Here is a 12461-nt window from a genome sequence, read left to right as displayed (position 1 = left end):
ATTAGGTTTTACGTATGAGTATGTGTACTTATTTTTATATAATCATTAGGTTGTACTTATGTTTATAGGGGGATTTGTTTTGGTCAAAATATTATCTTTTTTTTATTGTTATTTATTTTACTTTATTTTTTTAATGGAGCACTCTTGAAGATTTGATCTTAAATGATACTTATTTAAATATTAAAAAATATTTATTACAAGTAAAGATTGTCTTTTTGCCAATAGTTTATTGATGACACTTTGAAATTTGTATTTGGACAACTATGCTATATTTTCTCTCCAGCCAGACTTTATAGATAGCTAAGGGTAATTTATTATGTAGTAGAATTAACCTATATCCATGATAATTCTCCATATATCAAGTGCAAAGGGGACTCATATATTTCTAGCAACAAACTTTGAGTGAAAATATTGAGGAAAGAATTACACTTGTAAAGATCTTATTCCTTCTTTTGCTTGATAGATCTCGCTTTAAGATGAATCTTGGCTAGTTTTTACAAAAGATGCATGATAAAGAATGTATGAATGTTTATCAAGAATAAATTAATGTCTATTAAGATTTAAAATTAAAAGTATGTTTTAGAGGTCCCGTTGAGAGCATACTTACATATAACTTCTAATGTCTGCACATCCCCCTTTACTAGGTTGTAGAGTGCCTCTCACCACAATTAATTTGTAATTCCATTTTATGTTTTTAGAGAGAACAATCAAAAGGTTGTAGCTCTACTATGATTTTATTGTGGCATTCATCTATAGTTTAAGGGTTTAATATTGAAATAAATAGAAGTAGCAATTGATTAGTTCTTATTTATGATACATGTTTGTATGTTATATCTTGGTTTGGTAAGAGTTTAAGGGTGAAATTGTTTTGTTGTATTTGTCTATATTTTCAAAAATAGTAAGTTTACTTTCTATCATTTTTAAAATAAATTCTTAAAAATGTAGATTTGATGTCCAACATATGCATGTTCCAATATATATATATTTTTTCATATAGATGATTTCCTACCCTAAATATTTAGGCATAATTATTTTTCTACATAATTTTGAAAAGGCATTTGAGTGGTCATTGACTATCATTTGTGTTGATAATAAATTGACATATTTTCTGGTAAGACCCATGGTTGACACACTTGTGGAACTTGGAGAATATATCTTACCACTCTAGCATCTTTGTCTTGAAAAAACTGAGGATTGTGTGAATGTGATTTGGATTACCATGTCTTCAACATTTAATTGTTTTGTATATTTACGTTGGCTACAAATTTAGCCATTTTTATTCTATTTTCCCTTTCATGGAGTCTGGTACGTTTCTACTCTCTGGAATTGGATATTAGAGTTTACTTTAACGGCAGTATTCTTTTGAAATTTTTATAAGTGAATATTCGTAATATCTACATCTATAATTTTCATTGGTATTTCTATCATTTACATTTTTGGAACAAATTTTTGATTAATTATTGATGACTTTTTGTATGGATCATTTTGAAATAACAACAATTGTATACCCTATAGGTTCTCCCTTCTAGGAGCTTCTTATCATTGCCATACGATTAGTCCTCAAGTTGCTCAATTATGTAGCTTTGAACTCATCTGAGATTTTTTATTTTGGAAAATGGACATACCAGTCTATGAGTGGGACATTACAACTGATATATGTTACTGGGATGACAACCAATACACATACAGTTCCATTGATATCTCTTATTGGGATGACAACCAATACAAATACAGTTCCAGTATGGTGTGCCCCTTGAATGGTCTTTTCTCTTAGGTTCAATCTCTTCTTTAGTCCTTACTGGTTCGTTACTCTTTTAGATTTAGAGATACAAATTAATGAACCTTTTTGCAAGAGTTTTATTTGTATGTCTATTGAAAGTGACATAAGGGTTTTATTGGATTTGGAACAAAATTACCAGTGTTCTGTGCTGTAAGAAGTAGTGTGAATTGCTTCCTTTTCTACAACATCCAATGGACACTATCTAATGTATATGATCATTTTCTTTTCAAAACTAATCGTTATCTACTCTGCAAGATGATATTACGTGGGTTTAGTTGTACTCATAGTATATTTAGTGTTAAAGGAATTAGGGATGTGTTAATAACAATAAAAGAGAAATGATTAAAAAATGACGAGGTTTAAAGATTTTTATGATAAGTATGTTATTTTCCAGAGGACACATGATATCTTTGTCATTCTATAAATCCAAAAGGTAGCATAATAGTAAGCCATGCCTCAGTGCACCCTTAATCAACTATCAGATCTATGGATCAGGATTGCATGAATGGAAGATCTATACCATCTTGGAAATCCTATTCTCTAGTGTTTAGGCACTTAAGGTTGTGCTGATACACAAAAACCTCAAAATTTTCATGGCTCAGAATTGAACAATGAAAGTATTTCAACTAGTGATCACAACCAAACTCAACTTGGTACCATTGGCAGATATAGTCTATGAATTAGTCACATTTCCATCACCTTGCATGTGTTTCTCTCATGCTCATACATGGAGCCAATAGCGATGTAAAAGGTTTGAGAAATCAAAAGCCTATTCATCTATATGATAAAGAATTCCTTGATGAAGCATGTGATAATATTATAACTTCTCAAAGTTGCATTTTGTCTTCAATTAAGAAATCTTTAATGTGGTGGGTTCAAGTATTCACATTACAAGAAATCATGTGGGACTCATTCAATGTTTCCAAGCAGTTTGTCTACTTCCACACAAGTATATTCTTTGTAACCTATTGCTCATTCTGGAAATCCTCCAATGGCTAAATCTTTCTCACAAATTGTTGCAAAGGCTCCACAAAAGTTTGATGTAGAGTCTCCCTCACAATTCCCTTCTTCCAGTGGACGGGAATCTGAGCAGACCAAAAATTTGGCTCGAGAAACGGTCCAGAAAAAGTCCCGCAAGCATATAAATAGTTCTAATTCAGATTTGAATGTGAAGGAGATACCTATTACTAAGATAGTTACATTGCCTCTATACAAATTTGTTATTTTCTATTTTTATGGGACTAACAAGAAGTGTGATTGGGGAACTGATTATCACTTTGCTCACTCAGAACAACAACTTCGGAAGGATCAACAAATATTGGCTCTTTTTGGCCAAAAAATAGAAACATTTCATGGCAATGTTTGAAATTTGTGAGGTTGTGATGCAAATTTAGATTTGGAAGTACAACCATCATATTGTTCATGAATTAATATTATTTTATTTAGCTTATATGATGTCATCTACTACCTGTATTTTTTAAAAAATAATCAAATATTTTATATTGGAACTTGAAAGACCATCTTTGAAGATTAAGAGGAAATCTATGTTGAAAAAGTTATAGAATCTATGAATTTGGCATAATGTAAGTGATTTCTCCTTATGTTCTACCTTTGAATGATATTTTGTTTACTAGTTTTCATCTTCAATGATTTTTTGTATGTCATAATACTTCTCCAATTTATGTCTTACGGTGTTTCCTTTGCAATATCTGGTCCAATTGCTAGTTTTCTTATTTTATTTTTATTTAAAGGGAGTTAGAGTATGTACAATTCTATAAACACCATCAATTATATTTTTTTGTGGAGGTGGATTTCTTGTATAGGGGTGTCATATACCAATTTGGTGTTTGGCTTGGCTATTACGTTAAAATTAGATTATTAGTACAATTTGAGTGGACCTAATGATTACTAACATATATTTCCTTTTAAGAGGTCACAAGTTCAAATTCAAGAAGGGAAGTGATGATAGAGTATGTACAACAACTTTCGTAATCAAATAATTGCAAAAAAATAGAGCAAATGAAGAAGTCTCAGAGACCAATTTGATGCCTAATTTGATTACCACCTTAAAATTAAATTTTTATTTTTCAAAAAGCATGTCTTTCGGATTAATCACATCAATATTATTTGGTGATGTTTTGAACCAACTAATGTGGTTCATCCTCATGACAAAAGTTTCAAACCAATTTTTATTATTATTTTAATTAATATAATTAAAATTTAAAAATATAATTAAAATTAGCCCATGACACACCAAAATCAAATCCAATATTCATTGTCCATTGGATCTTAGATAATGGTGATTGGATACTTTGTTAACTCACTCCTTAATATTCCTCCCCAAATCCAAATAATATATTAAACATGATAAAAATACTAAACTCACTTAAAAAAAGCCATACCCATTAAAAAAATTCAAATTAATTCTTTAAACATCGAAATATCATTTTACCTATACCTAAAGTAAAATTCAAATTAAAAAATAAAATTAAAACTTTAAACATTATATTGGAAAATATCATTTGACCCCTACCTAAAGTAAAACGAGATAATTCATGTTCACACCTTCAGTGAGTGGTTATTTAAACTCATAACCTTTTTTTTTTCATTCCTGACTTTAACTCACTGTGCACTGTCATCCCCTAAATCACCAGTCACAAATGCGTTTGTGTGCGAAAACATTATATAATAAGAAGGATGGGCAAACACAACGCGCTCCTGAAAATTTTGAACTTTACTGTTACCATATAATCCCTGTGATATCTCCACTCTCTGGGAACGAGACATTATTTTGACCAACTCAACCCGCAATCATGGTAGCCACCGACATTTAGTCACCCACGAAGGGCGCAGCAATTATTTTTTCAAAATATCCCTAAAAGATTATGGCTTGCTGCACATGCAATTGTTGGCCAACTACATCCTAATAGTTAATTGATAATAATAAAATATATATAAATTGATAATAATAAAATATATATAAAGTATGCCAGACGGGAATGTGAAAAAATAAGAAAAAGGGGACTACGATTGGAAGAAACTCACAAGAAGCAAGAAACATGCTGCATACGACGTCAAGAATTCAAGTGATAGACATGAATCATCTTTTATCTTCTAAATTCATTAAAATAGGAAAACAATGTCAACAAATGCTATTCACACATGCGGAACCGCTCTACAAGATTATTATGAAATACCACATTGCATCAGGAAACTTCTCACTCGATATCCACACCTAAACTGCTTAGTGTTTTGTTGAGGGTTTGGAAATCTCAGAAAAAGGAAAGCCTAGTGTTTTGTTGAGGGCTTGGAAATCTCAGAAAAAGGAAAGCCTAATAAAAGAAAGAAAAGTCGCATATACTTCTGTCTACAAGGCATTGTTCATTGTTCACACATCCGCTGTAGTTTAAAGTTTATATGTTTTTTTGTTTTGAAAGTTATAGAAACTTTGATTATATTTTAAAAATTTTGGTAGTTATTTTTGTAAATCTAAGTAAAAGTTATCAAACTTTATAATTTTAGTTTTACTAAAAAAATTTGATGGTGCTTAATTTATTTCTACCATTAAAAACATGATTCAATGATTCAACCACTTCATTTACAATTTTTTTTTGAAAATTTTAATTCTAACCACTTTTGACGATACAAACAATTCCTCAACCTCCTTAAACTACTCCTATATTCTCTAATCTGTCCTATTTTCTATGTTCAATCATATTTTTATGCTTACTGGGTCGATGAGTGAAAATATCAAATTATGAAAACCATGAAACGCAATTTTTAACTCAAAGCATTATATTTCGCATTACGACATAGTGACGTTGATCAGCGGTCTAGTTCTCAGGTCGGAACCTCTGCGGCAATGAACCCAACATATGCAATAATGACAATAATAGTCACGCAATCAAGTAATAGCGAGCTATTACTTACACAATGCATTAACATAAAAACAATTTAAGATGTTTATGGGTTGAAAATGTACTGTACATATTTGACTGGATTGAAGTCCGGAGTTTTAAATTTGAACATGCTGTTCAAATGCACAAGGTTACACTCATCATGAAGAAGAGATGATATATATTTGACCAACAATGGTACCCCATATATCTCGTTCTAGGGAAAACAAACCTGGTAAGGAAACACATTTTGATTTTTTTTTTATCAAATAATTGCAAAACGTATCAAAGTGCCATAACTAAGTTGGCGAACGGAGTCGCAATGCCATGTGATGAGCTTTAAAAGCCAAATGCATTCTACATGAGCACTTTAACCCTAGTGCAAAAACCAAGGATACACAAAATTAACACATTGCTATGGTAAATGAAAACATTTTTATTTCCAAGTTCACTTTAACAAGGCGTTTAATCTATGTTTAGATTTAATCTGTGCTTACTAGTTAGCAATGCATATAAGTATTATTGTATGATTATAATAGATATTGAAAACGTTTTAATAAGTCTTAGGTTTAAAAATAATTCATTAAAATATTTATTTACAATTTTATAAATAAAAGTATAAATATATAGAATGTTAAAATTAAACAGATCATAAAAAAATCAATATATATTATAAGATATCAAATAATATAGTGGATAATTGTTAATCAAAGAAGTAATACATTTTCAAAAAGTTGATGGTGGAAAAAGTAGTGACGGATGCTCAACTATGATAAGCTCACTTAAGAAAATGTGCCAATTAGTAAAATTTTCTGTGCATTTTTTCTCTATTATCACCTAGCTAGAAGTCATATTCTTAAAAATTTATAATCTTAAGACTTCATCCACATTTTTCAATCTGCATATCATATCAAAAGAAATATGTTAATGAAAAAAAATAGCTTTAAGATCGGTTTCTTAAACCTATCAAGTTGCTCATTATTAAGAGACTCGCAGAATATTTAGATGACCATGTGGAGTAGCTTGTCATGTTTGAAGGATATTTTAATTATCAAGATGAATCAAATGATTTACTAAATGGTTTTTTAATCAAATTATAAAAAAAATTAAAATATGAATAATTTTTTTTTAAATAAAATTATTTATTTATATATATATAAAACTAACATTTTCATAAATTCCACATAACCCAACAATCAAGAATGACCACATTCTAACTCCGAGAACCTAGTACCAATATTGAATCACAACGACCTTTGTTGAGAAACTTTATATGAGATTTTAGAAACACCAAAATGACCTCATGTTTCTTATTGGCTTCATCATTGGAGACCATCTTATCTTCCCTGGTTAATTAGTCATGCTAATTATTTAACATTTTTACTACATAACTCAAATGTTTGGATATGCTTTTTAAATACGTTTCTACAAAATGCTAATGATAGATTAGTAAAGTTTAAAACAAAATCTGATGACATTTTTCTTGACCATATAACTAATTTACACATGCCAATCTATACTAAATCATGAGATAAACAAAAATGTATGGTTTATAACAAACTTCTCTATATTAGTAATGAACAAATAAATATTTTTGCATGTAATAGTAGACATGCCAATCTATACTAAATTATCAGATAAACAAAGATGTATGGTTTATAACAAACTTCTCTATATTAATAATGTAATTATATTATACATTTAAAATAAATGATGAGCCAAATTTATTTAAGTATCCATATCAATCACAAATGTAAAAATGAGTTATGATTTACAAAATATTGAAAAGATGCTCAAGAATTAAAAAACAAACTCTCTTCCTAACAAACATGATAAATATCAAAATACCATAAATATCTGATTACCTATATTTCCTAACAAACATGATAAATATCAAAATATCTGATTACCTATAGAGATATATGTTAAATATAAAGTGTGATAAATTAAGCACTTCGTTACAAAATATTAAATTTTAAGAATTGACTTGATTAACTCGATACATCAATCAACATGTATACGTAAAATGAGTGGGAACCCAAAGATCATTGTAAAAATGAGTTATGATTTACAAAATATTGAAAATATGCTCAAGAATTAAAAAACAAACTCTCTTCCTAACAAACATGATAAATATCAAAATACCATAAATATTTGATTACCTATATTTCCTAACAAACATGATAAATATCAAAATATCTGATTACCTATAGAGATATATGTTAAATATAAAGTGTGATAAATTAAGCACTTCGTTACAAAATATTAAATTTTAAGAATTGACTTGATTAACTCGATACATCAATCAACATGTATACGTAAAATGAGTGGGAACCCAAAGATCATTGTAAAAATGAGTTATGATTTACAAAATATTGAAAAGATGCTCAAGAATTAAAAAACAAACTCTCTTCCTAACAAACATGATAAATATCAAAATACCATAAATATCTGATTACCTATATTTCCTAACAAACATGATAAATATCAAAATATCTGATTACCTATAGAGATATATGTTAAATATAAAGTGTGATAGATTAAGCACTTCGTTACAAAATATTAAATTTTAAGAATTGACTTGATTAACTCCATACATCAATCAACATGTATACGTAAAATGAGTGGGAACCCAAAGATCATTGTAAAAATGAGTTATGATTTACAAAATATTGAAAAGATGCTCAAGAATTAAAAAACAAACTCTCTTCCTAACAAACATGATAAATATCAAAATACCATAAATATCTGATTACCTATATTTCCTAACAAACATGATAAATATCAAAATATCTGATTACCTATAGAGATATATGTTAAATATAAAGTGTGATAAATTAAGCACTTCGTTACAAAATATTAAATTTTAAGAATTGACTTGATTAACTCGATACATCAATCAACATGTATACGTAAAATGAGTGGGAACCCAAAGATCATTGTAAAAATGAGTTATGATTTACAAAATATTGAAAAGATGCTCAAGAATTAAAAAACAAACTCTCTTCCTAACAAACATGATAAATATCAAAATACCATAAATATCTGATTACCTATATTTCCTAGCAAACATGATAAATATCAAAATATCTGATTACCTATAGAGATATATGTTAAATATAAAGTGTGATAAATTAAGCACTTCGTTACAAAATATTAAATTTTAAGAATTGACTTGATTAACTCCATACATCAATCAACATGTATACGTAAAATGAGTGGGAACCCAAAGATCATTGTAAAAATGAGTTATGATTTACAAAATATTGAAAAGATGCTCAAGAATTAAAAAACAAACTCTCTTCCTAACAAACATGATAAATATCAAAATACCATAAATATCTGATTACCTATATTTCCTAACAAACATGATAAATATCAAAATATCTGATTACCTATAGAGATATATGTTAAATATAAAGTGTGATAAATTAAGCACTTCGTTACAAAATATTAAATTTTAAGAATTGACTTGATTAACTCGATACATCAATCAACATGTATACGTAAAATGAGTGGGAACCCAAAGATCATTGTAAAAATGAGTTATGATTTACAAAATATTGAAAAGATGCTCAAGAATTAAAAAACAAACTCTCTTCCTAACAAACATGATAAATATCAAAATACCATAAATATCTGATTACCTATATTTCCTAACAAACATGATAAATATCAAAATATCTGATTACCTATAGAGATATATGTTAAATATAAAGTGTGATAAATTAAGCACTTCGTTACAAAATATTAAATTTTAAGAATTGACTTGATTAACTCCATACATCAATCAACATGTATACGTAAAATGAGTGGGAACCCAAAGATCATTGTAAAAATGAGTTATGATTTACAAAATATTGAAAAGATGCTCAAGAATTAAAAAACAAACTCTCTTCCTAACAAACATGATAAATATCAAAATACCATAAATATCTGATTACCTATATTTCCTAACAAACATGATAAATATCAAAATATCTGATTACCTATAGAGATATATGTTAAATATAAAGTGTGATAAATTAAGCACTTCGTTACAAAATATTAAATTTTAAGAATTGACTTGATTAACTCGATACATCAATCAACATGTATACGTAAAATGAGTGGGAACCCAAAGATCATTGTAAAAATGAGTTATGATTTACAAAATATTGAAAAGATGCTCAAGAATTAAAAAACAAACTCTCTTCCTAACAAACATGATAAATATCAAAATACCATAAATATCTGATTACCTATATTTCCTAACAAACATGATAAATATCAAAATATCTGATTACCTATAGAGATATATGTTAAATATAAAGTGTGATAAATTAAGCACTTCGTTACAAAATATTAAATTTTAAGAATTGACTTGATTAACTCCATACATCAATCAACATGTATACGTAAAATGAGTGGGAACCCAAAGATCATTGCTTTGAGAGGGCTGCTCAATTCGCCTTAAACTTTTCTTAACGTACAACCCCATATCACTTCAAGGTAGCCGACGTGCATATGGCACATGCAATGCATTACAAATAAAAAGTAAGTCAAACAACTCTGCATAAAGATGAGGGCGACAAGCCTGTGTTGCAGGTGAGAACGCGTATGTGCAGAATCCTCAACATGTGTTGGGGTTGATGACCATTTTGGCGCTGAGTTCACCAACGTCCCGGATTATTCGGTAGCCTGATCCCAGTATATCCGGGAGACGCACAAACACATGAACCTGTAGAGTAAACATTGTGATAAGAGGAGGTTAGTCTTCTCACAAATCTAATTACATGGCACATTCACATTCTAAAGCTATAACAACTGTCAAAATTTATATTAGCTTCTTTTTTTTGCATAGACTTGCAAAAATAAATTTACACAGGAAGTTAAACATTCCTACAAAAAAAGTTAAAATATATAAGGTATATTTTGCATAGTCATCGATCTCGTTTATACATTGAATCTTTACGCACCGCCCAAAGTGACATCAGCTTGGGTACCATGCGTACTCAGGGATTCCATCGGAATCCTTGGAAATGGTAATATTGAATCTTTGTGTATCGATCTTATCACATTCCTTTTTCAAACCATATAGAATTTACAGAACCGGGGTTTCCAGGATGGTCTGAAATTTGTCGCACACGATAAAGTGGTGTAGAGTCAAGTCATACAAATTTTATATTGCGTGTTATATATTGGAATCGTGTTGGAGAATTTATTTGAATGAGTAAGATTTGCTTTGTCTAATACATTATAGATTAAATAAATGGTATAATATTAAAGTTTTATTAATGGTTTTTGGATTTCTTAGCTCAGTTCCGAAATTTTAAGATTTACAAGGCAAAAGCCTATATTACCTCTTTAGTTTATCAAAACAAATTAGGAAACATGGTTTTGAATTGTGCATACGTTTGATCGCTGGTTCTCAAGCAGATCGACATCAGTCCATTTGATTTACCATGACAAGAGTATGAACCATTTCATTGACAACATCGGGCAAACACTATCCACATTCCGAATCATATTAACGTAGTTCTTCAATTTCATGTAATTATTTGAAATTTTCTGTAATACTAGTGCCTAATTAATTTCTTTTATTATAACACCATCGAATCTAACTGGATGTTCGATACAAGCACTATAGGTTTGAAGATTCTCACTTAACCGAACAGAGATCTGTCTGAAAATTCCCATCTCCTATTTGGAACTAAAATCAATTAAATGTGAAGAGGGCATGGCTTATGGATTTAGGGGTAGGTCCGTGCTTATTTCAAGCATAGTAATACAGAATTATGGTATATTAACTTAATCAATCATTAAAGATGTTTTTTTACCAAAAAGTTTGGTATATTGTAATGAATGTAATAAAATATTCTAAAAGCATTAATTCAACAAATTTGATTATAAATTAATTTAAGATGTCTTTGTTGATTATGATAATTATATGTTAAGAAGAATTTTAATTAAATAAAAATTATCTCTACCATTTATATATTTGCTTGGAGTAGTTTATCAATTTTTTTTAATAATATTAAAATTAATAAATTATTCTAAATTCTTTTGGGTTATGTGTTATAATTCACTAAAATCAAAAATAAAAAATAATAAAATTAAAAACAGTTTAATCATTTTAATTTTAAATTTATAATATAAACATATGGATTTATATCAATTACATTTATTAATATAAAAAATCTAAATCTATCTATTTATTAACTCATTTTATAAATATAAATTATAAAAAAAATTAAAAATCATCACCAAAAACTTACATATCTAAAAAAGCCTTCTCAATTGAATAAAACTATTATTATAGCATTATAACTAAACGCAACACATATATTATTAAATTTATTTATTTTTTAAACCTTTAAGAATATCACTAAAATGTTACCTAGGCATGTTGAGATAAAAATTTTAAAAACATTTGTAAATAAGTCATTCATATATATATATGAAGATAATTATTAAAAATATATATTGGATTTCAAAAAATTAGATAATTAATTTTTACAGTTTTTTAAAAAATTAATATAATGTTTGTGATTTTCTTTCAAACGTTCATATTTTGTTTTCAAATTACCTTTTCAATTAGTTTATATATATATTTTTTCCCTATTTATAAAAACAAATATAAATATTAAAAAATAATTATTAAAGTTTAAAAATATAGATATTTGTTTCCACCTTTTTTCCCTTTTAAATTTCAAAACGTTGTCTTAATTCTATTTCAATACATTGTGGAATAGTAGATATTTTGTTCTACGATTTTTTTTTCACTTAGTTTTGATTAAATGATC

The sequence above is a fragment of the Pinus tabuliformis genome, chromosome 9 (assembly GCF_031772625.1).
Source record: "Pinus tabuliformis cultivar Carrire ecotype Pingquan chromosome 9, CPIR1, whole genome shotgun sequence".
NCBI lineage: Eukaryota > Viridiplantae > Streptophyta > Pinopsida > Pinales > Pinaceae > Pinus > Pinus tabuliformis.
Note: the sequence above shows the minus strand (reverse complement) of the source record.